The following is a 26,278-nucleotide window of genomic DNA, read 5'->3' as shown; positions in this document are numbered from 1 at the left end:
TGTTGGGTGTCGCTCTTGTGCTAGATTCAATAAGCGCACTATAAAGAGAAGGTTAGATTGTGCCAGGTTAGTCTTGAAGCGGTGCAATTATAAAATGCCGCCGGATGCTCCGGCGCCGCTTCTTCAAGAAGCGCAAGGACAAAGCAGTTAAGCCTAGGCTAGAAGAACCGTCCGTGCGGACGCCGGTTCTTTAGAGGTGTCGGTGGAGCCGGTGGTTCCACCGGAGGTTTCTTTGGGATCCCAGGGAGAGACTTTGTTATTGCAGGATGTGGCCTCTCAGGAGGCAGGTCAGGCTGAAGGGGCTTCTCAGGTTACTATACTCCCTCCCTTCCTAGGGTGGTTAGGCCCTCTCCTTCTGTTTCCAAGGCTTCTCCCAGAGGCAGGCCAGGTTTAGCTTCAGTTGGTGTCACCCCTAGTTCTTCAGGAACTGTGCCCAAGAAGCATATGCTTAAAATGGCAGAAGATTTGATTACTTTGATTACGGGTTCTTTGCCCCCTCCTGATAAGAGACCTAGGGTGGAGCCTGAGCTTGGGAGTTTTGAGCAGGCTTCGGATGTTTCAGAGTCTTCGGCTGAAGACTTGCAGAAGTATTCTCCTTATTCTGATTCTGATGTGGATGATTCTACTCCTTCTGCTTCTCCTCCTGAGGATTTTTCTTTTTCAGAAACTCTTCATTCCATGAGGGAGCATTTTAAGTGGGAAGGTCAGGACTTCTCTGATTCCAGGAAAAGGCTTAGGGAATTTTTGTTTTTACCCCAGCATAGGCCTTTGGCTATACCTCCTGTTTTGGATGTGGTGGAAGATGTTTTTGCAGAGGCTTCTCTTAATCCTGATTCTTTGCCTCCTGCTCCTGTTAAACCGGATAGGTATTACAGGGTGCCTGAAGCTCATAAGTATCTTTTTAAGAGTCCTTGGCAGACCCAGAAACTGTTAGTCAGGGGCCTAAAGGTGTTAAGGCTTCTGTTGTCAAGAATCCGGTTCCTACAGATAGAGGCCAGGGCTTTGGATAGATGGGGAAAGAAAGTTTATACTTCTTCCACTCTAGCTATGAGGGCTTTGAATTGCCAGTTCCACATGTTGAAATACCAAAACTATCTCCTTTCACAATTGAAGTCTAAGGTTGATGCTCTGGCGGAAGGTATTGATTGTAAAGAGTTACAAGATTTAGTACATGTTTCTGAACAGGTGGGTAAGCATTCTTTGCAATGTGGTTTTGATGCTGTACAGGCCTCGTCTAGGGTGGCTGCCACTGGGTCAGTTCTTCGCAGGCACACCTGGCTGAGGGATCAGAATTTATCTGACCATGTTAAAACAAGGATTTTAGATGCTCCTTTACAATCTGATGTGTTTGGTTCTCCTGTTGAGACAGTTTTAAAGAAAATGGAAGACAAGGCTAAGTCTATGCAGACTGTTAAAGATTTTTTGCAGGTTCAGCCTCCAAAGTTTAGTAGAAATTGGCCTACTAAGGGGTGGACGTATCCTTCTTATGATTCCCAGTCTAGGGGTAGATCTAGACGTGGTAGGGGCAGAGCTCAGGGCTCTTTCAGGCCTAGAACAGGGAGTTCTCCTGCACAGTCTTGGTGAGGGCAGGGGTCAGTCCTTTCGTAAACAGACCCAATGACCTACCTTTTCAGCTGCCAGAGCCTTCTCGTCTGGCAGCACCTTTGGGAGGAAGGTTGGCACTTTTCAAAGAAAATTGGAGTTTAATTACCCAAGACAGATGGGTATTGGATATCATACACCACGGTTACAGGTTTTATTTCCATACCTTGCCTCCTTTCAAAGGCATGCCAGACGTTCCTCCTCAACAAAGAATAGAGGCTCACAAGCAAATTTCTCTGTTACTCCAAATAGGGGCCATTCAGACGGTTCCTATGCCAGAAGTGGGCCTAGGATTTTATTCTCGCCTGTTCCTAGTACCAAAGAAAGGGAACACGTGGAGACCAATTTTGGACTTATCTATCCTCAACACTTATCTGGACATTCCCAAGTTCAAAATGTTGACGTTACAGCAGCTTTTACCTCTGCTGGGCAAAGATCATTGGATGGTAACTTTGGATCTCAAGGAGGCTTATCTTCATGTTCCTATCAGACTGAGTTGCAGGAAGTATCTGCGTTTTCGAGCTGGGACTTCTCATTATCAGTTCTCTGCATTGCCCTTTGGCTTATCTACTGCGCCCAGAGTGTTCACGAAAGTTCTGGCTCCAGTGATAGCTTTCCTCAGGTTAAAAGGAATACAGATCTATCCTTATTTGGACGATTGCCTGATTCTGGCTCAAGGAAGGGACGAGCTTCTTCATCATTTGGATTATGTGATAGCAGTGCTAAGATGCCTGGGGTATTCTGTGAACGAAATAAAGTCCAGTCTAGTACCCTCTCAGGACATGTGCTTTCTGGGTGTGAGACTGAATACAGCATCCCAGATGGCCTTTTGACCCCGGACAAACAAAAGAATCTTTCCCTTTACTTTCATCAGTTGTCTCATCAGTCCAGGCTGACTGCAAGGACAGTCCTTCAAGCCTTGGGGTTCATGGCATCTTGTATTCTGGTGCTTCCCAATGCCAAACTGCATATGAGGAAGCTACAATGGTATCTCAAATGTATGGACACAGCACTGCCAGGATTTGGACACTGTCATTCAAATAATACCTTGCATTCAAAAGGAATTGTTGTGGTGGGCTCAGGAATGTCATCTAAACAAGGGACTCTCTGTGACCCGGCCAGAGGAGAGTCAGATTCTAACGACAGATGCCTCAGACAAAGCTTGGGGAGCTCATCTGAATGGAAAGTGGATACAAGACAAGTGGCCTGCCAGACTACAACATCTACATATCAACTTGAAAGAGATGTTAGCAGTCCAGTTTGCATTAATAGCTTTCAAGGATTTACTTCTCCCAGGGCAGGTGTTGATTCTAACAGACAACACAACTGTCATGTGGTACATCAGCAAGCAAGGCGGAACACATTCTTATCCTCTATGCAGGCAAGCAATGATTTTGCGGGAGACTGCTCTCAGTTTACAGCTAAATCTTCAGGCAAGGTTTCTGCCGGGAGCACAGAACTCCTTAACAGATGTGTTGAGCAGACAAATTATGGATCCCCACGAGTGGAAATTGGATCCTCATGTATTTCAGAAATTGACAGTGTCATGGGGAACTCCAGACATAGATCTGTTCGCTTCTCCACTAAACCACCAGCTGCCAAAGTTTTGCACAAAAAGGTTTCATCCCACAGCTTGGAAAGTGGATGCTCTTTCTTTCAATTGGAGCAATCTTCATGTGTATGCCTTTCCGCCTCTGCCTCTCCTCCCAAAGGTACTACTAAAGGCCAGACAAGACAAGCCAAGGATGAATTTGATAGCTCCAGATTGGCCTCGACAGCATTGGTACCAATTACTGAGAAGCCTGGTACGGAAGCCTCCATGGCCTTTGCCTTCGATTCCACACCTGTTGTCTCAGAAGGACAGTCATTTGCTCAATGTCAAGCTTCACTCTCTGCACCTAACAGCCTGGCATATTATGTTTTGAACCATAGTGGGCCTCCACTTCCACAGCAAGTTTTGAATGTTATTTTGGAAGCTAGAAGGCCTAGTACAAGGAAAGTGTACGCAGATAAATGGAAGAGATTTTTATTTTGGAGTGCAGCAAAGGATTTTGATGTTTCTGAGCCTAATTTAAGTGTGGCTCTTCAATATCTTAGAGTTACTGGACAAAGGTTTGTCCTTCTCTTCTATTAAGGTTCATGCTGCAGCAATTTCGGCTCACTATGATTGTGACCCACCATTGTTTTCTCATCCTTTGTTCAAGCAATTTCTTAGAGGGGCAAAGAATATAAGACCCCCACGAAGAGCTCCTACACCTGCTTGGGATCTCAATTTTGTGTTGGAGAAACTCACTCTACAACCTTTTGAGCCTGCAGCTACTACTGAATTAAAGTTTTTATCATGGAAGACTGCTTTTTGTTGGCTATTACCTCTGCAAGAAGGGTTTCTGAGTTGCAGGCCCTTATGGCGGTTGAGCCTTTCTTAATTTTCCATAAGGATAGGGTATCTTTACGTACTAATCCTTCCTTTATGCCTAAAGTGGTTTCTAGTGTGGCTTTAAACCAAACTATTCATTTGCCTACTTTTATGCAAATCCCCAAAATAAAGGGGAAAAGAGTTTGCACACTTTAGATGTACACAGGCAGTTGCGATATTATTTGGACAGAACTAAAGGGTTCAGGCAGTCTCAGCAGTTATTTGTTTCTTTTGCTTTGAGTTCTCAGGGCAAGCCTGTGTCAAAACAAACTATTTCTAAGTGGATTGGGTTTTGCATTGCTTTCTGTTATTCCCATCATGGCAAGGAGATTCCAGCTGGGATTAGGCCTCATTCCACTAGGGCTACTGCCACTTCGACAGCTTTTTTGAGGGGGGTGGCAACTAAGGACGTTTTGGAGGCAGCTACTTGGAGTTCAGTGCATACTTTCTCTAGGCATTATCACCTACCACTTTACTCTAAATCCAGGGCTGGTTTTGCCACTGCTGTTTTGCAGGGCATTTTGGCAGCTCCTGCTTCCTTATAGTTTGGCCATCCTCCCTTACCTCTGCTTTGGGATTCTACCCAAGTGTAAGGACTGCAGCAATGTGAGATGAAGAACATAGTACAGTTTTGTACCTACCATAAATGTAGATGTTCAAGATCCCCATTGCTGCAGTCGAATTTACCCTCCCTGCCTGCCCGGTGTAGTTAGAGGCGGTTGTGTGGCTTGGGTTGTCAATAGGGTGTATATTGTATATATTGTACATATTTTTAGTGCTAGGATGGTTGGTTGTTTGTTTGCTGTCTTTTGGTTTTGACCTTTATTTTTAGGGTCTTCTGACATCTGGGGCAAGAAAAGACTGAGGATATGACGTCGGTCATGCGCATTTGTACCCTGACGTCCTGATGTCAGTCAAATGCGCCTTGACCGACGTCAGCCTTATACTTTGATATTCGGGCCGACCGAGGACAGCGGACTACCCAAGTGTAAGGACTGCAGCAATGTGGATCTTCGAACATCTACATTTATGGTAGGTACAAAACTGTACTTTCTCTCTCGGGGATTGAAACCCCAGCCCATCCCCTTGGATTCCACCCAGGCCCCCTGAATTTGGCGACTACTCCCTTCATCCTATCTCAGGGACAGCCCGTGCCAGAGGATCCCCAAGTTTAATTTCCCTGAGAAACCCCCTGCGGCTCACAAATTCACTTCTGTAAGTCCCACTGAAGAGGGTCATCGTAAGCGCAAGTGCAAAAGGAGGCACTTGGACCCCCCCCCCTCGAGTCCCTCACTACGGACACTGACTTAGATGGAGTAGGTTCCCCCAGCTCATTTCCCGAAGACGTGATCCTCTGCCAGAGGGGAGGTTGGTCAGCCCCAAAACCTTCTGGGATGTCAGTGCTCCTGGAGGCCTTTGACACGGTCCCATCTGCTTCCTGGGTGTCCCTGCCAGTGAACCTTATCACCACGTGGACATGGAAGGAGCCTGACACCATAGAGCCCACCCCCAAATGCCCTGACAAAATTTTATCTCCCCCTTCTGACAACCTTGTTCAAAAGGAGCCCCAGTTGATGCTGTGTTGGTTGCAGCAGCCACCAAGAATGAACTAGCACAGGAGAGTTCCTCAGTCCACCCTCCAGACAAGGAGTCCAGGTCGTTCGATAGGTTTGGGAAGCGCATCTATTCCTCAGTGACCTTTTCAATCAGTGCGCTGAACTGTTTGGCACATGTGATCCAGCTTCAGCAAGACCTTGCTTCGGAATTCGCTGAGTCTCCCCTAGAGTCTTTATTGCCACAGGACAAACAGTTCTCTGTGAAAATGTCTACTCTGAAGTCAGTCTCAAATACATCTATGCTGCTCCTTTCCCATCTGTGCGGCTCCTTTCCCATGCTACGGAAGGAGCAGCTAGGGCGGCTGGGACAGGCATAGCCATGAGGTGTAATACCTGGCTCAGGTTGGGTCAGTTCACGGACCCTTTCAAGGCATCATTTATCAACGCTCCCCTACGACGGTTCTTTTTTTTGGAAGACTACGTGACACTTGTCCAGAGCGAAAAGGATGGGAAGACTGTCTGCCGTCTGGATCCGCTTCTCTAACCCTCAGCGGTCCTTCTCTAGGAATCATAGGGCAGAAGATGTGGTTCCGAAAATCTATTTTCCCAAGATTCTCAGGACAACCATTTCCCCAGAGGTAGAGGGGGACAGGATTGTTGCCGACCCAGAGGTAGAGGGGGGTTCCCAGGAATTTTGGGTCTAGGGAACCCTTTTCTGATCGACCCGGTTAGCAGCCCTGAGGGGGTTGCCTGACTGTCCTACTCTGGAGGCAGTCGGGGAAAGATTGTCCTTGCACCCATCGGCATGGGAGTTCATTAAGACAGATCGTTGGGAGTTACAGATCATATCCAGAGGTTACAATATCCCATTTGTTGCCCCTCCAAATATTCCAAAACACCTCCCGGATGTTCCACCCTCTCACAGGAAGGCTACAGCTCTAGAGGTTTTAAAGCTGCTTCTCAAACAAGCCATCGAACAGGTCTCCCCCGATCAGTCCTGTTCAGGCATCTACTCTAGGTTCTTTTTAGTGCCAAAAAAGACAGGGTAACCTCAGGCTCATTCTAGACCTGTCAATGTTGAACCCGTCTGTAGCCAAACAAATTCCAGATGGTCACCCTACAGTCAATTCTACCTTATCTTCGAGAGTGCGACTGGATGTGCTCTTTAGACCTCCAGGATGCTTACTACCACATCAAAATACACAAGCTCCAGGAGGTTTCTGAGCTTCCGGCTGGGAGCCAGTCATTTTCAGTTCAGAGCCCTACCCTTTGATCTCACCACCGCCCCCAGGGTGTTCACCAAGGTAGTGGCAGTTGTAGCGGCTCACTTGAGGCTTCAAGGTATTCAGGTGTTTCCTTAACTGGACGACTGGCTCTTTGCTGCGCCCAACAAGTATCACCTGTCTCTGGCCCGAGATTACTTCATTCAGTTGGCAGGTCTACTGGGAATTAGTCAATGTTCAGGAATCCCAACTGCAACCAGTACAAGTTCTAGACTTCATTGGGGCACTTTGCAGTTGAAGGTATTCTTAACTCCAGACAGGATCTTACACCTCTGGTGCTACATAGCTCAGCGAACTTCAAGTCTCCAAGGGCGAGTGAGGTTCTCCGGGCTCTGTGCTCCATGGCTGCCTCCATATCAATTCTCCCTTGTGCGCGCCTTCTTATGCAGGTTCTTCAATGGACTCTGGCTGTTCAGTGGTCTTGGCTAGACCTGCCCATGGAATCTCCGATCAGTTATCTGCAGGACGTCCCTTCTTTGGTTAAGTTCGCCATAGATAGGACACCCCTTCGCGTCATCTGCAGTCCAAGCCACAGTGACCACGGATGCCTCCCAACTCTGGTGGGGGGGGGGCCACTGGGAAGGACTGTCCAAGGCATGTGATCCCAGTCAGAGACCAAGTTGCACATAAATGCTCTAGAGATGAGGGCAGTGCTTTTAGTGTTGGAAGCCTTTCACACTGTCCTTCCTCTCTGATTGCAATTCAGTCAGACAGCGATCTCCACTGGTCGGTTTCTGATAGCAGTGCACATCCCGGGACACTCCAACATTTGAAGACAGATTGAGTTGGGCTATTCTGATGCCGTACAAGTGGTCTCTGAAACCATCAGTAGTGGAGAAGGTTTTCTGTGGATGGGGTCAGCCTTGCGATCTCTCCACATCTCCGTCCAACGCAAAGTGCAGCGAGTTCTTTGCTCTGATTCCCTCACCAGGGGAAGTCCCCAGAGACGCTCTAGTCCATGCTTGGCCCCCCTGGGCTTCTTTATGCTTATCCACCATTGCCACTCATTCATAAGTTTCTGCAGAAAACTTGCCGACTGCAGTGCAAAGTTATCCTCATTGTCCCGTTCTGGCCTCGTCTGGTTTGGTTCCCATTCCAGCAGTGTGGATTTCTTGTCTGGCATTTTTCAGCAAGGAGCCATTTCCTCCACAGTGAAAGTACAGTTGGCAGCCATTTCTAATTTTCATGTTGAAGACAACATTGCCTTGGCCTCCTCTAGGCTGTGCAAGTCTTTTCTTAAAGGTACTTTTCTCTGTTGCGTTCCCCTGTCAAGGATTCCGTGCCTCCTTGGGACCTTACCTTCGTCTTACAGGCATTAGTGGCTCCACCATTCGAACCTGTAACTTAGGTGAATTTGAAATTTTTATCCTGGGCAGCAGTTTTCCTAGTCGCCATTACATCTGCTAGGAGGGTTTCTGAGCTTCAAGCTCTGTCTGCCGTGCCTTTTTATTTGGTCTTCCATAAGGATAGGGTCTCGCCATACTAATCCTTCCTCCTTGCCCAAAGTGGCATCTAAAGCAAACATAAACCAGTCCATTAATCTGCCTGTTTTCTTCCCTAACTTCCAAAATAAAGGTGAATACAAACTTCATTTGTTAGCTGTTCATAGACTGCTTCATTTTTATCTTCATAGAACAGTCATTCTGCAAGACTGACCAGTTTCCTTTTCCAAAGCATTTCTGGGAAAGGCTATTTCTGAAGTTTCTTTGGCCAGATAGATCACTCTTTGCATTTCACATTCCTACAAAGCAAAAGGTTCATCTCTTCCTGATATTGTTAAAGCTCACTCTACCAGGTCCATGATGACGACTGCTGCCTTTTGGTCTGGGGTTCCTTTGGACAACATTTCTGCAGCAGTGACCTGGACCAATTCACATACCTTCATTTCCCATTGTAAATTAGATCAGATTTCTAGGGGTAGAGCATCCTTTGGCTCTGCGGTGCTCAGGAATATCCTTCCATAAGGGCCTCCCAGGATTGGAGTAGCTGGGGAATCTGTCCCACAGGTTGCAGGTAAAATGAAGTCAACTACTTCAGCTATGTACTCGCCATAACGTTCCCTCTGAGTAGTTATACTTCATTTTTCTGCAACATTCCCTCCCTCCGTGCCCCGGACCTTGCCCTGTCTATACAGATTTGGCTCATTGGGCTGAGTTGCTTATGTATTTAGTTGCAGCAAATTCGATCTGAGGGGGAAGGTAGGAGATGGTAGTGCATTATGGGTAAGGGGAGGAGCTCGGATCTTGGAACAGATGCTAGAAAAAAAGTTGCCGGCTCTGATCTGGTACGGATCCAAATACCCACAGGTTGCAGAAAAATTAAGTGTAACTACTTAGATGGAACGTTATGGCGAGTACATAACTTTTTTTTTCATACAGCCAGAACAACTCTGTATTGCCTCATTTAATAATTCTAAGGCCTTTATGAGGGACTTTCCTTCAGCCCTCAGACATTGCTCCTCTTTGGGACATGGCTCTTGTGTTACAAGCATGGAGTCTGATGTCATTTGAGACGGTAGTCACAGTGGACTTGGTTTCTGTCTTTGAAAACAATATTTCTGTCACTTCAGTAAAGTGTATATTGGAGATGCAGGCACTCCTTATGAGTTTTCATAAAGATTTTTCAATAAGAACTATTTTTTCTTTCCTTGTGAAGATGACATCTGAAGGTAATCTAAATCAGGCCATCTTTTTCTTTCCATGATTTTCTAATAAAGAAAAGTGAATACATGTCTCATTTACTGGATGTTCATTGCTAACTCAAGATGTTCATCGTGTTTCACTGTTGCAGTCATAACTGTAGGGTGCTCCTGCCGCCAGGCAGCCCGAGGTCTGCCAGAATCCCAAAGTCTGGGTCCGGCGTCGGCTGTACAAGCCAGTACCCTGACGTCAGTACGCTCTGGTACATAGCCCTCAGCCGACGCCATCTTCTCCAGTCTTTCTTGCCGTGCGGTGGAAAGCAGCTCGCAAGTCGTTGGCGATTTTCGAACAGCGTTATTTGGTTGTTGTCGGTCCGAAGTTCTTACTTCTCTTCTCAAAGCTAAGTACCCCGTTGGGGAATCTTTTTCTTGTTCCTCCGATGTCAGAAAAAGTTAATTGTATTACGTGTGGAAAACGAATACCTCAAAGATTTCCACTCTTACTGTCTTCCCTGCTTAGGCCCTGACCACGACGTTTCTTGTCGGTTCTGTGCCATGTTTAATTCTCGTACTATCAAACGCAGGTACGACTGGGCTCTGAATTACTTTGGCAGACGCTTCAGTTATAGAATGTCGGACACTACCGGAATTCAAAAGAAGCGCAAAGACAAGGACAGGCCTCCGAGGTCCAAACAGGACTCGTTGCAGCTAGAGCCGGCGTCCGGTTCGGCTGTCGTCAGTGAGGCGCTTTTGCAGCCCCTGTCGTCCGCCACTTCTGAACCGATGGCCAATAGGACTCCCATGGGGAACCATCAAGGCCTTCTATTTTATCTGCTGCAGGACCTTCGGACGTCGCTCCCTCGGATGGGTCCGGAACCGCTGTGCAGGTACCGGCTTCTGAGGGGGTATTCAGGCCTACTCGCATCACTATTGCAAAGACAAAGACTCCTGTTAAGTCTAAAGCTCCTGCTCAAGCTACTTCTGAATCTACTCCCAGGACACAGAAGCAATTGTTAAGGATGGCTGAAGATTTGCTTACAATGATTAGGGGTTCTCACCCCCCCCCCCCCGAGAAAAGGCCTCGACAGGATGTTCCTATGGACTCCTCTGACCAGGCTTCTATATCTTCTGTCTCTTCCTCTGATCAGGAATATTGTTTTCCTCCTTATGAGGATTCGGATGCTGAGGACTCCTTGCCTTCTGCCTCTCCGCCTGAAGATTTTTCTTTTGGGGAAACCTTACATGAGATGAGGGAACATTTTCATTGGGAAGGTCAGGATTATTCTGCTTCCAAGAAGAGGCTTGGAGAATTCCTTCTTCCTCAACATAGGCCTTTGGCTATCCCTCCTGTTCTTGACATTGTGGATGATGCTTTTTCCGAGGCTAATTTGAATCCTGATTCCATGCCTCCTGCTCCCTCTAAGCCTGATAGGTTTTATAGGGTTCCTGAGTCTCATTTGTTTTTATTTAAGAATCCTTCTGCAGATCCTGAAACTGTTTCTCAGGGTTTTAAGGCTGCTAAAGTTGCTACTTTTAAGAATCCTATTCCCTCCGAGAAGGATTCTCGTGCCTTAGACAGGTGGGGCAAAAAGGTATATACTTCTGCTACCCTTTCTGTTAGGGCTTTAAATTGCCAATTTCATATGTTTAAGTATCAGCAATTTCTTTTGTCTGTTTTAAAGCAAAAGCTTGCTTCTCTTCCTGCATGTGCAGAAGATAAGGAACTACAGGATGTATTGCATGCAACTGAACAACTGAACAAACATAGCTTGCATTGTGGTTTTGATGCTTTGGATGCTTCTTGCAGGGCCGCAGCTTCTGGCACTTATCAGGAGACATGCTTGGCTTCGTGAGCAAAGTTTACATGAACAGGTTAAGGCTAAATTATTAGATGCTCCTGTCCAGCATGATGTTCTTTTTGGATCTAGGGCTGAGGAGGTTATTAAAAAGATGGAAGAAAAGGCAAAATCTATGCAAACTGTGAATTTCTTGCAAGTTCAGCCTCCTAGATTTTCCAGGAATTGGCCCTCCAAAAATTGGTCCTTTCCCATGTCTGACAGGCCTCAAAGGGGAAGATATAGACGCTCCAGAGGTCGTGGCCAAGCTCAGTCTTCCTACAGATCGAGACAATGGACTGCTTCACCTAGAAGGGGAGAAGACAAATCCCAATCTCAAAGAAAGCAAACTCAATGACTCTCTAGGTTGGGCTACAGGACCTCTTTACCTGGATGCCCCTCTCGGAGGAAAACTTTCTCTTTTTTACAGAAATTGGACTCTTATTACCCAGGACAAATGGGTATTGGACGTGATTTTAAAAGGCTACAAATTCCACTTTCATACCTTGCCAGGAGCTTTCGGTTGGCCAGATCTGCCAAAACATCAATGGTCAGAGGCCTTAAATCAAGTGGATGTTCTTCTGGCCATGGGAGCTATAGAGCCTGTTCCACTCTCAGAGATGGGAAAAGGTTTTTATTCAAGATTGTTTTTGGTTCCAAGAAAACAAGACTCATGGAGACCTATTCTGGACCTTTCTGTGCTAAACACCTTTTTGGAAATTCCAAAATTCAAGATGCTTACTCTGCAGCAGCTGATTCCAATGCTCTCTCAGGACGCCTGGATGGTGACATTGGACCTAAAGGAAGCTTATTTACACATTCCCATCAGGCAGGAACGCAGGAAATTCCTCAGGTTCAAGGCAGGTTCGAGACGCTATCAATTCTCTGTACTGCCCTTTGGTTTATCTACTGCGCACAGAGTCTTTACCAAGTGCCTGGCACCAGTAGTGGCTTATTGCAGACTCCAGGGGATTCAGATTTATCCTTATTTGGACGACTGCCTTATTCAGGCAGACAGCAAGGATCTTTTACTTCAACATCTGGATTTTGTTCAACGTCTTCTCCTCCTGTTGGGATTTTCAGTGGACAAAAAAGTCACATCTGATCCCTTCTCAACAAATGATATTCCTGGGAGCCCTCTTAAATACAACCTTACAAAGGGCCTTCCTCACTACAGAAAAACAAATACAGCTGGCTTCAGTTTTCAAGACTTTGGCAACTCTACCTCAGCTCACTGCAAGGAAATTCCTGCAGGCACTGGGCTACATGGCTTCCTGCATTCTGTTGATTCCAAATGCAAGGCTTCATATGAGAAAGCTTCAATGGTATCTGAAAAGTGTATGGTCGCAGCATCACCACGATCTGGGCACTCTGATTCCTCTGATCCCCTGCCTCCAAAAGGATTTTTTTTGGTGGTCCATGGTGTGTGCTTTAAACTAAGGAAAGCCTTTCCGTCTTCCTCAACCTTCTCAAATCATAACCACAGACGCCTCGGATTATGCTTGGGGAGCACATTTTCTAGGCAATTGCCAGCAGGGAACCTGGACAAAGGATCATCTTCATTGGCACATCAATCTGAAGGAAATGTTGGCAGTTCAAAATGCTCTTCTAGCCTTCAAGAACCTTTTGCATCCAGGGCCTCTTTTGATTTACACAGACAACACCACAGTCATGTGGTACATAAACAAGCAGGGGGGCTCTCATTCGTACCCCCTTTGCAGACTAGCTATGGCTTTATGGGACACAGCTCTAAATCTGAATCTACATCTCCAGGCCCAATTCATACCAGGAGAACAGAATCTCTTAGCAGACAGCCTGAGCAGGAACATTGTGGATCCTCACGAATGGATGCTAGACACCAACTTATTCAACAGGATTACTGCAGTTTGGGGATGCCCCCAGATCTGTTTGCATCCCATCTCAATCAGCTGCCTCACTTTTGCACCAGGTCATTCCACAAAACAGCTTGGAAAGTGGATGCCCTGTCCTTCAGCTGGAAAAACCTTTCGGGTTATGCCTTCCCTCTTCCTCTACTTCCTCTGGTATTACTAAAGATAAAACAGGACAAGCCCAAGTTCCTCATCTTGATTGCTCCAAATTGGCCTCGACAGTTTTGGTATCCAACTTTAAAGCACCTGTTCTTGGAGCCTCCTTGGATTCTCCCTCTGAACCCTTCTCTTCTGTCCCAGCATCAGGGTCAGTTGCTACATTCCAATCTCAGGACCCTTTGCCTGGCAGCTTGGCTCTTCAAAGGAATTTGATTTCTTCTAGTCTTCCCAAACAAGTTTTGGATGTTCTTTTGGAAGCTAGACTGCCTAGCACTAGGAAATCCTATGCCTCTAAATGGAAGAGATTTTGCATTTGGATGCAGGGCCAAGGTTTGGACCCTCTGGTACCTGATCTCTCCTATTTTGCTTTACCTTTCGGATCTTTTGTCTAATGGACTTTCCTTTTCTTCCATTAAGATTTATGCTTCTGCTGTTTCTGCTCATTTCAATACTGATCCCCCTGTTTTTTCTCATCCTTTGGTGAGACAATTCTTGAGAGGGGCTAAGAATTTAAGGCCTCCCAGGACCCCTCCTGTTCCTGCTTGGGATCTTAATTATGTTTTAGAAAAACTTACTTTGCCTCCTTTTGAGCCTGCTGCATCTTCAGACATTAAGTTTTTATCTTGGAAGACAGTTCTTTTGTTAGCTTTGACTTCTGCCAGAAGGGTCTCAGAGTTGCAAGCTCTCATGGCTGTGGAACCATTCCTTATTTTCCACCAGGACAGAGTATCCTTGAAGACCAATCCTACTTTCATGCCTAAGGTGATTTCGAAAGTGGCTTTAAATCAAACTATTCACCTTCCTACTTTCTTTCCTAATCCTCAGAATAAAGGGGAAAGGATTTTGCATTCCTTGGACGTGCACAGACAGTTACGATTTTATTTGGACAAGACTAAAGAGTTCAGAAAATCTAACCAATTGTTTGTTTCTTTTGCCTCCAGTTCCCTTGGAAAGGCTATTTCCAAACAAACTATTTCCAAATGGATTTCTTATGGAATAAGATTTTGTTACACTCATCATGGGAAACAGTTTCCAGGTACTTTGAGAAGTCATTCTACTAGAGCAGCTGCTACTTCTACAGCTTTTCTCAGGGGAGTTCCTACCAAGGATATCTTGGAAGCTGCCACGTGGAGTTCTGTGCATACTTTTTCCAAGCACTACAATCTCCCTTTGTATTCTAAGACCAGGGCAGGCTTTGCCTCTGCTGTTTTGCAGGGTGGTCTTGCTGCCCCTTCTGTTTAAACCTCCTCCCTTTTTTCACTGCTTTGGGATTCCACCCTACAGTTATGACTGCAACAGTGAAACACGATGAACATAGTACAGTTGTGTACACCTACCATAAATGTAGATGTTCGAGTCTTCACTGTTGCAGTCGGTGTTTCACTCCCTCCTATCCCCTCTTTTTCTCTCTTTTGTGGTATTTGTGTTTCCTTGTTGGATTCATTTATGATTTTTTGGGGACTTCTGACATCCAGGGCAAGAAAGGCTGGAGAAGATTGTGTCGGCTGAGGGCTATGTACCAGAGCGTACTGACGTCAGGGTACTGGCTTGTACAGCCGACGCCGGACCCAGACTTTGGGATTCTGGCCGACCTCGGGCTGCCTGCCAGCAGGAGCACCCTACAGTTATGACTGCAACAGTGAAGACACTCTAACATCTACATTTATGGTAGGTGTACACAACTGTACTTTCTCCCTAGAACTAGCTCTTTTAGGAAGTCTAACTGTAGTGGCATTCTCCAAACCAAAATTTGACAGAGCAGTTGCTAAAGTTATTTAGTTAAATGGTTTAGATTGTATTACATTTGTGCCCAATGGTCTAAACCACAGGGAATTCCACAAGGGCTGTAGCCGCATCTACTGCTTTTGCTAGCAAGCTTCTTATTGATAATCTGTGCAGCTGCTAAATGGTCATTTCCTAGATTTGTGTCCCATTGTAAGCTGGATGAACAGTCCAGATCTCGTTCATCCTTTGGCTCCACTATTAATTTCCTTCCATGATACCATCCAAGACTGTTTGGGAATGTGTCCCACAGTTGAATTGGATAGAAATGGACAGTACTGGATATGAACCATGTGTACTTAACCGTATTGATAGAGCTGTGCATACCTCTCAGCTGTCCAGATTTTTGCCTCTTATGTTTGATCTGTTCCTCAAATTGTGATATGAAGTTGTCAATCTTTATTGTCCTTGATAAACTAGTTTAGTTCAGAGAATTGGGACAGTTTCTGCCATTTCTACAGCTCATGCAGGCCAAAAACTCGAGCTTTATCCCTACCCATAATGGTTCTCTCCTAGTTACTTCTGATCTCATTTGCCCCTTTTCCTGGACAGGCACATTTGCCTACAGTCAAGTAATGTGAAACATTTTATGTTGTCTTCTTTCTGGTTGGGTTCGGAGCCAATCTCAGCTCTGACTCTGCCACTTCTAAAGCTCGAAGAGTCCTTACCGGCTTGAGGCTAGCCCCTTATCCCAGCATGCTTAAAGGTAGCTACCCAGATATAGTTTGCTGCTTGCAGCGTCGAGATAGTCTTCTGCGAGAATGTCTTCTGCTGGCTCAGGCTAAGTAGTGATTTTTTCTGTAAAAATTCTTGTTTAAGGCTAAATTTAACTTTAAGGATTACTCCTATGTCACCCCATATCCTTGTTGCTGCTGTTTTAGGCCATAGTTTTCTCAGGCCTTTACTTGTGATTGACAGCGGCCCATTTTTCTTGAGGGCTTTTCTCTTGTCCTGTTATCCCTCCTTGCTACCTCGGGAGAAGCTGTTTTAGTTAGAGGCCTCCTCCCTTTGGGAGCAGTAACTGTTTAACTTAAGGCTACCCCCTCCTCCTCTTCCTCCCCTTTTCTTTAAAAAAAAAAAAAAAAAAAAACTCAACAAGTTTTTGGTCCTGGGTTGTTGTTTTTTTTTTTTTTTTTTTTTGTGGTGGTTATAATATCTAAAGAAATACCTGAGCAGTCAGGGTTCAAGAAATGCAACTCTTGTTGTCAGAAAATGTCCCTTACAGACAGGCAGAGTTGTGTGTATTGTCTAGGGGCGGTCCACCTGCAGAACTCGTGCTCTGCTTGCCACGCCTTTAACGCACTGGTTTTGCAGGAGAGGCGCAACAAACTTATTTTGATTGGGTTATTAAAACCCCAGGTTGAAGTAGCATTGGAGACTCATCCCTTAAAAAAAACTCTTGACAAACTGGTATCTTTGTTGGCTCCACCTTTGGTGCCGACAAAGCCTAGACCCAAATCTTCAGAATGAATTCTTGGCTCAGAGGTGTCTTTCTCCGGTGGCTCCATCAGTGTCTTCAGAGCCATCACGGACCCAAAAGAGATCTCCTTAGCTGGACCCGGTGAGATCTGTGCCTCAGTTTCCACTGTTAGTGGCAGGTAGTCACCAGTCCTCTGCCCACTCCTCTCGATCATCCAGGAATTTATCGGATGATGTGGAGAGAGTGGTGAAGAGGCTGCTCAAGACGCTGGTATTTGTTAAATTGTTAGTCCAGCCCAGCGGGAAGTGGCACCGTTGTCCAAACCAGTCCCTGTCTCTCTCCCTCCGACTGCATCCATTTCAGAGCTGGAGTGCATGTAAGTAGTAGTGGTGTAGCTGTCTGTTCGACAACCCTTGTCTTGTCAGTTCTGACATCCACTCTGACCTCCTCGATAGTCTGTCCTGTCGAGGGGTCTTGGCGCCAAGAGTCTCGTCTGCTCCGAGGGGGGAAGTGGCTTCAGACCCTTGTCTGACCCTGCTCTCCCCCTCGGAGCTTCTGCACAGGTGAGTTCGGCTCCCAAATCTGCCTCGGAGCTGTTGCCTTTGGTGCGGAGGAGGTTTCCAGGCTCTTTGGAGCTGGAGCCTCCCTCTGTTCCGGATTGCGGTGCCTTCATGGTGGTGTGTGGTCTACTGAGACCACTCCACCCTCTGCTTCATTGGCTCTGTTCCCGTTGATAGTGGTGTGTACCTCTGATCCTCCTCTCTCCCAAGCGTAGGGAACTGATGCCCCAGGATGCCCAAAGGGCGACCCCTCTTCAGAGACCTCTCCTGAGCATACCTCAGAGGAGGTTCCCAGGAAGAAAAGATGCAAGAGGAAGCATGTGGACTCCAGAGTCGGTCACTTCTGACACTGACTTGGGTAACTCGGAAGGGTCCCCCTCTGAGGATGTCTCATTCTCAGACATCCTGGAAATCCTTAGGCAGAGGGGAAACTGGAAGTCCCTTGCCCCTTCTGAGGACAAGTCCGTGTACCTGGACGTGTTTGGTTCCCAACCCTCCACCTCCTGGGTGTCTCCGCCTTTCGACCCACTTTTGTCTGTAGTGAGTTGAAAGACTTGGAGTGCTCTAGAGACCATGGAGCCCGTTCCGGAGAAGGCCTAAAGTTCATTACCGTGCCAGGGAACAAGACATTTCTCTCTAAAGGGATGCCAGTTGATGCTGTGGTGGTGGCAGCAGCCACCACGAAGGAACTCTGAGACTTCCACTTCTATCCATCCGCCAAGCAAGGTGTCTAGAGTCATGGATAGATATGGGAAGCGTGTTTTCTCTTTAGCTACCTTTACTCTTCGGTCGCTGAACTGTTTGACACATTTCACAAGACTTCAGAGGGATCTCCTTAAAGAGCTGGGAGATGCCCTCCAGGATCCTTCAGCTGAGGGAGCGGCTTCTGATTCTGCTAACCAGCTAGCAACCCTAACCTCCTTTAACTCCGCCATGTGTCTTATTTCTTGCGCAGCAGATGGAGCGAGTAGGGCTGCAGCAGATGGAGCGAGTAGGGCTGCAGGCACAGGAGTGGCTCTTTGCAGAAAGTCCTGGATTGCGCCTTTCTCAATTTGCGGAGCCCTTAAAGTCCTACTTAATGAACGCCCCCTTTAACGGCTTTGCCTTGTTTGGGCCGCAAGTTAGAGAGACTCTTACCAGGAGTGAATGAGATGGCAAAGCTTTCTCTGCCAGAATAGTAAAGACCACCAAGTTCCGGATGGTGACACTGCAGTCCATTCTACCCTTTTTGGGTCAGGACGATTGGATGTGCTGTATCTATTTCCAGGATGCATACTACCGTGTAAAAATGGATAGGCAGTCCAGGAGACATTTACACTTCTGGCTGGATTACCAGTTCAGAGCTCTGCCCTTTGGTCTCACTACAGCCGTAAGGGTGTTCGCCAAATGCATGACCGTAGTGATGTCTCACCTGAGACATTTGGGATTCTAGGGTTTCCTTTATCTAAAAGACTGGCTCCTCACTGCCACCACCAAGCATCATCTCCTCTTAAGGGCCAGGAACCACACTATTCACACTTGTGCACATCTAGGAAACACAATAAACCACGAAAAATCTGCGTTGTTGCCCTCGGTGTATTACTTTCATAGGCGCTCAACTGAATAGAAGAGACATGATAGCCAAGCTCCCACAGGAAAGGGTGCTTGCCATTTGACGTCAGTTTTCTCTCCTCTTGTCAGTCACAGGTTTGGGCACGGTTTGCCCTAAAGGTCTTGGGCTTGATAGCAGCTGTCATTACTCTAGTCCCGTTAGCTCGTTACCATATGAGGATGTTGCAGTGGCTCCTTTTCACTCAGTGGTCGTATCAGGATCTACCAATGTCGCACATGATCTTAATCATGGATGCTTGCAAAAAAGATCTACAGTGGTGGCTCCACTCTTCTAGTCACTCTAGGCAGACCCTTTGTAGCCCCTCATCTGGTAGCCACAGTGACCAGGGATGCTTCCCAGATATGGTGGGGGGCATTATCTGGGACAGACAGTTCACGGAACTTGGCAACTTCACAAGTACCATTTGCATATCAAGGTCCTGGAAATGAGTGGCGGTGTTAGCATTGTGAGCACTTCATGACTTTCTTTGGGCTATATAGCAATTCAGACAGCTCAGTGGTATGGTACATCAACAAACGGGGTGGAACCAAATCTTACCCCTGGTGTCGGGAGGCTGTTTGAGTATGGCAATGGACGATTTATTTTCGGTGTTTTGTGGTTGCAGCGCACATCCCAGGAAAGTCCAACGTGGTAGAGGACAAGCTCAGCAGGGCAATTTTCATCCCCCACGAGTGGTCTCTGAAACAAGATGTGGTATATATGATCATCTGCAGATGGGGCCAGCCGTGCTGCAATCTTTTTGCCTCGCACCTGAACAACAAATGCAGCAGCTACTTTGCCGTAGTCCCACCAGGACAGTCACCCAGAGATGCACTTATCCACGATTGACCCCCGGGATTCTTTACTCCTTTGCTCCAATTACAAAAGTTCTTCAGGAAGCAAAGTTGAGACGCAAGCTGATCCTCATTGCCCCTTACTGACCTAGTCAGGTATGGTTCCCATTCCTTTGGCATTACCTGCAATAGGAGCCTTGGATTCTGGACCCAGTTCCAGATGTCCTTCGTGTTTCATTGTTGCAGTCATTACAATTGGGTTATCCTGCTGGCTGGCTACCCTCAGTCGGCCAGAATTCCAAAGTCTTGGTCCGGTGTCTGTTGCTGTCGCCTCTTCTCTGACAGGGGTATAAGATGCAGCAGATGCCATTTTCTTCTGTCTTTCTTGCCGCATGGTGCCTGAAGCAGAAGCAGTTCGCAAGTGCCGGTCGGCCGACTCCTGAGATTTTCGTGTCGGAATTTCAGATCTGAAGTAGTCTTTGGGGAAACTTTTTTCTTGCTCCAGTCCAATGTCCGAAAAAGTTAATTGTATTTCTTGTGGGAAGCAAATACCTCCTAAGGACTTTCATTCTTACTGTATTCCTTGCCTAGGCCCTGACCACGACGTTGCCAGTTGTCTGTTTTGTGCTAGATTTAACCAACGCACTTAAGCGTTGGTATGATTTTGCATTACACTACTTTGGCAGAAAATTTAATTATACGATGTCGGATAGCCATCCGACTACTGGAATTCACAAGAAACACAAAGAAAAAGAAACGGGCAACCGATGTCCAAAACCGACTACTAGGCTAAGCCAGTCGCTGGTTCTCAGTGAGGCGCCTTCGCAGCCCCTGACTCCTGCTACTTTAGAGCTGCAGGCCGCTACAGACTCCCATGTGTGGAGTCTACTAGGCCGCTGGAAACTGGTATTAGACCCTCTGATACTATTCCCTCAGATGGGTCCGGAGCCGCTGAGCAGGCAGCTTCTGAGGGTGTTTTCAGACCTACTCAATTGTACATTAAAACTACTTCAGCTTCAAAGGCAAAGACTAAAGCACCTTTAAAGACAAAGAAACAAGTACAACAACCTCCTGGACAGGCCTCCATGCCCAAACAACAGATCTTCAAAATGGCCGAAGACTTAATTACTTTGATCAGGGGTTCCCATCCCCCTCCTGATAAAAGGCCTAGGCAAGAGACGGACTATGAATCTTAAGATCAGGTTTCCATTTCATCTGATTCTCTTCTGATCAGGAATACTCACTTCCTCCCTATGAGGATTCTGATGCTGAAGAATCTATCCCTTCAGCCTCTCCTCCCGAGGACTACTCTTTTGGGGAAACCTTGCATACCATGAGGGAGCATTTCCACTGGGAAACCCAAGATTTTTCAGAATCTAAGAAAAGGCTCAGACTTCCTTTTACTACCACAGCACAGGCCCCTAGCTATTCCACCTGTTAGACATTGTAGATGTGTTTTCAAAAGTCTAGTCTGACCCTTGACTCATTACCTCTGGCTCCTGTTAAGCCAGACCGATACTACAGGGTTCCAGGCTCTCATAAATTCCTTTTCAAAAACCCTGCTGCAGACCCAGAAACTATCTCTCAGGGTCCCAAAGGGATCAAGGCTTCCACTGCAAAAAACCCTACCCCCTCTGACAGGGGTTCTAGGGCACTGGACAGATGGGGAAAAAGAGTTGGACATCTGCTACCTAACTATAAGGGCATTAAATTGCCAGTTTCATATGCTCAAATATCAGCAATATATCATGTCGGTGCTTAAACAGAAAATGTTAAGTTCTGAATGTGCAGAAAACAAATGCAGGATTTATTGCATGCAGCTGAACAAGTTGGAAAGCATACTTTGCAATGTGGTTTTGATTCTCTGGTGGCCTCCTGCAGGGCCGCTGTTACGGGTTCTGTCATTAGGAGGCATGCTTGGTTAAAGGAACAAAATTTGCTTGATCATGTCAAAGCAAAATTATTAGATGCTCCATTACAGCATGGTGTTGAGGCAGAAGAGGTGTTAAAGAAAATGGCGGATAAAGCTAAATCTATGCAAACGGTTAAGTATTTCTTACAGGTACAGCCTCCAAGATTTAGCAGACATTGGCCTACAGAGAATGGGTCCTTTCCAGTGTCAGGCCACAAAGGGGCAGATCCAGGCGCCCTAGAGGCAGATCCCAGCCCCAAGGTTCGTACAGGTCTGTAAACAGTGAGGTCCTACTCCAAAAGTGGAGAAGACAAATCACAGCCATACAGGAAACAGTCTCAATGACTTCCCCCTGCCTGCGCCAAGCACTTAACTTCTGGCAGCACCTTTGGGGGGAAACTAGCACATTTTTCTCAAAATTGGTACATAACCCAGGACAAATGGGTCCTAGACAGTGTCACAAGACTACAAGTTTCATTTCCATACCCTGCCAAGGGCAAACGGTTGGCCAAACCTGCCAAAAAATCAATGCACAGCGGCACGAAAACAGGAACTTGTCTCAATGCCTGACTTGGACCTTGCCTCAAATACCTCATCTACTGTCCCAACAAAGCAATTGGATCCTGCACAGCCAACTCAAGACCTCAAATCTGGCAGCATGGCAGATAATGTAGTCATACAAAACGCACCTCTCACTAAAGCTGTGATAGATGTCATTTTGGAGGCCAGAAGGCCTAGTACTAAAAAATCTTATTCTGGAAAATGGAAGAGATTCTGTGCTGGGAACCAGGCACAGGGGTTTGACAGATGTACCAAATATTCCTCAGATATTGCAATACTTAACTGAGATGCTGGACAAAGGCCTATCCTTTTCATCAATTAAAATTCATGCCTCTGCCATTTCGGCTCATTGCAATAGAGCCACCATTTTTTTTCTCATCCCTTGTTAAGGCAGTACCTCAGAGGAGCCAAAAACTAAGACTGCCAAGGAGATCACCAATACCTGCATGGGACGTCAACTATGTCTTGGAAAAACTTACCCTGCCTCTCGAGCCAGCTGCTACAGCTGATATAAAGTTTTTATCTGGGAAAACAGCTCTGCTCCTAGCAATAACTTCTGCAAGACGAGTTTCAGAGCTACAGGCACTCATGGCTGTGGAACCTTTTATCATTATTTATCCAGACAGGGATGTCCTCAAGGAAGCATCTGCAGTCATCACATATGGGCTGTCCTGCCTCAGGCAGCCCTTCGGTCGGCCGGATTCCAAAGTCTGGGTCTGGCCTCGGCTGATGTCGCACTTTCCCCGACGTCAGAGCGTCTGGGGTATAAAAGCATCAGCAGACGCCATCTTCCTCAGTCTTTCTTGCCGCAAGGTGCCAGATGCAGAAGCAGTTCGCAAGTGCCAGTCGGCCAGCTCCTGTGTTTCAGCTACCGAAGACTTCGAAAAAGCTAAGTACCCCGTTGGGGACTTATTCTTGCCTCAGCCGATGTCAGATAAAGGTAATAATTGTTTAACTTGTGGGAAACAAATACCTCATAAGGATTTCCACTCTTACTGCCTCCCTTGCCTAGGCCCAGACCACGACGTCTCTGCCTGCTCTGCCTGTGCTTCCTTCAACCGATGAACTCTTAGACGTCTGTCAGAGTTTGCAGAGGAATTTTTTGGGGCTAGTTTTGCTTACAAAATGCCGTCTGAGACTCCGACTTCGCATTTAGTTAAGAAACGGAAGGACAAGGACCGACACACGCGGGCTGCGGTTTCAGCTGAAACCACGGTCAGGCCTACCACGAGTGTCTCTGTCTCAGCTGAAACAGAGTCCTTGGTACTTCCTATTACCAAAACCGCACAACAGACTACCTCGGCCCCGGAGGCCCCGGCAGAGTGTTATTGAATTACCTACTGAAACCGGTGTCCAGGAACCTTCCAACACCATTCCTTTAGACAAGTCTACTCCTGCACGTGGTGCAGCCAGATCCTCTGCATCCATGTCCATTAAGGCTTTTTCCAGGGCTAAAGCTGCTAAACTTACTAAAGCTTTGCCTCCCAAGGTTGCCTCTCAGACCTTCTACTGGCTCACAGATTCTTAGTCTTGCAGAGGATCTTATCTCATTAATAAGAGGTTCTCAACCTCATCCGGACAGGGGCTCTCAACCACCCCCAGACAAAAGGCCCAGGGTTGAGCCCTCTGACCCCCACTCCTCAGATAAGTCCACTGATGGTTCTGCTCTGTCAGACCCCCAGGAGGAGGCTTATTCGGCCTACGAGGATTCTGATGCTGAAGAATCTATTCCCTCGGCCTCCCCTCTTGAAGAGTTTTCCTTTGGAGAGACGCAGGGTCAGGAATTCTCTGACTCTCTAGAAAGAGATTAAGGACCTTTTTACATTTACCTCAGCATAGGCCTTTAGCTATACCTCCTGTTTTGAATGTAATTGATGTATACTCTGATGCTAGTACAGCCCCGGACTCTCTCCCTCCGGCTCCTGCCAAACCTGATGGGTACTACAGGGTCCTGGATTCACATCTACACCTATACAAGGCCCACTCTGCTGATCCAGAAACAATTTCCCAGGGCCCAAAAGGGTGGCAGCTGCCACAGCTAAAAACCCTCTACCCTCTGAAAGGGAGTCCAGAGCTTTAGAGAGATGGGGTAAGAAAGTGTATACTTCTGCAACTCTTTCCATGAGGGCATTAAATTGTCAATTTCATATGATACAGTACCAAGAGTATTTGTTAGATGAATTGCATAAGAAACTGTTCTCTTCTGAACCCCTTGATCGCAAATCCCTTCAGGATCTGGTACATAACTCCCAGCAGGTTAGTAACCATTTCTTGCAGTGTGGTTATGATGCATTGGAAGCTTCATGTAGGTCAGCTATGACGGGTGCAGTTATACGTAGGCAAGCCTGGCTGAAGGAACAATCTTTACCAGACCATGTTAAAGCTAAGCTTTTGGATGCTCCTATGGAAAAGCAAAAATTATTTGGTTCCACAGCTCAAGAGGTCTTGAAGTTTGAAGAAAAGGGAAAATCTGTGCAAACAGTCAGACTTTCTGCAAGTCCAACCACCGAGATTAGAAATTGGCCTACTAAGAATTGGTCCTTTCCGGACTCAGACAGATCTCAGAGAGGCAGGAATAGGTGTGCCAGAGGTAGAGGGCAAGCTAGAGGCTCCTACAGAGGCCGTCAGTGGCAGCCTCCCAACCAGAGAGGTAGTGCAGGAACCACAACTGCTACACCAGGACAGACTCAATGACTTTATTTTGACTCCGCCGACCAGGGCTCAATTAGAAGCACCTTTGCGGGGAAAACTTTCTTTATTCTCAAAAAATTGGCACAACATTACAAGGGACACGTGGACACTGCAAATAGACAAAGGATACAGGTTCCATTTCCACACATTGCCAAAAAGAAAAGGAATGCCAGACCTGCCACCAAATCAGAGGGCAGAGGCTTTGAAGCAAATTACCAAATTAATACAAATGAAAGCCATAGAAAAAGTACCTTTTTCAGAACAAGGCCAAGGATTTTACTCCAGATTATTCCTTGTTCCAAGAAAAGAAAATCAATGGAGGCCTATTCTCGACTTGTCCGCACTGAATACTTACCTCATTGTGCCAAAATTCAAAATGCTGACTCTACAGCAACTCCTTCCCATGCTGGGCAAGGAGTCTTGGCTGGTGACTCTAGACCTCAAGGAGGCATACCTGCATGTCCCTATTCGACAAAGTTGCAGAAGACACCTCAGATTTCTTGCAGGGTCAGAGCATTATCAATTCTCAGCATTGCCCTTTGGCTTATCTACTGCGCCCAGAGTTTTCACGAAATGCCTGGCATCGGTAATTGCACACTGCAGACTTCAGGGGATTCAAATGTACCCATATCTGGACGACTGCCTTATACAAGCGGACAACAAGAAAATCTTATTAAAGGACTTGGACTATGCCATCCAACTACTACAGGCCTTGGGATATACAGTCAACATCCAAAAATCAAGACTTGTTCCATCCCAAAGAATAACCTTTCTGGGTGCGGATCTATACACAACCACCCAGATGGCCTTTCTCATAGAAGAAAAACAAAAAGTACCGGATTACTTCAAGAATCTGACAAGACAAACTCAGCTGACTGCAAGGAAAATCCTGCAGGCCCTGGGTTACATGGCATCTTGCATTCTTCTGATTCCGCAAGCAAGGCTTCATATGAGAAAATTACAATGGTATCTAAGGAGTGTATGGACTCAGCACAGTCACAGCTTAGAAACTTTGATCCCACTCATTCCATGCTTTCAAAAGGAATTTCTGTGGTGGGCTGAAGCCTGCCAATCGAACAGCGGGTTGCCCTTCAGCAAGCCAAGAGCCAACCAAACCATCACCACGGACGCTTCAGACCGAGGTTGGGGAGCACACATGGAGGACAAATGTATCCAAGGGCTATGGTCACAGAGCTGCGCATGCACAAACCAAAAGGAAATGCTGGCAGTGATGCACGCAATCGAGGCCTTCAAACCTTTCCTTCAAGGCCACCTACTCATAAGGACAGACAACACCACAGTTATGTGGTACATAAACAAGCAATGAGGCACCCATTCCTACTCTCTATGCAGACTGGCAATGAATCTATGGGAACTTTCCTTGAAACTCAATATACAGCTGCAGTCCCAGTTCGTGCCAGGGAAAGACAATATACTGGCAGCTTAAGCAGAACTACCATGGATGCACACGAATGGATGCTGCACCCAGACATCATCTTACTCATAACACAATCATGGGAAAGGCCGGAAATAGATCTGTTCGCCTCCCCCCACAATCAACTGAAGACATTCTGCTCAAGGACATACCA

At 46.6% G+C, this 26,278-nt stretch overlaps 1 protein-coding gene across 1 annotated transcript in view; it reads left to right on the top strand.

The window, feature by feature from the left end:
• The window catches only part of PDIA3 (protein disulfide isomerase family A member 3), a 1,140,556-nt gene that overhangs the window by 501,446 nt on the left and 612,832 nt on the right, over nt 1-26,278 (top strand). The gene's annotated exons all lie outside the window — the stretch shown is intronic.

The sequence above is a fragment of the Protopterus annectens genome, chromosome 7.part0 (assembly GCF_019279795.1).
Source record: "Protopterus annectens isolate FY-2018-M chromosome 7.part0, PAN1.0, whole genome shotgun sequence".
Lineage (NCBI taxonomy): Eukaryota > Metazoa > Chordata > Ceratodontiformes > Protopteridae > Protopterus > Protopterus annectens.
Note: the sequence above shows the minus strand (reverse complement) of the source record. Positions and strands in the feature narration are given on the sequence as shown.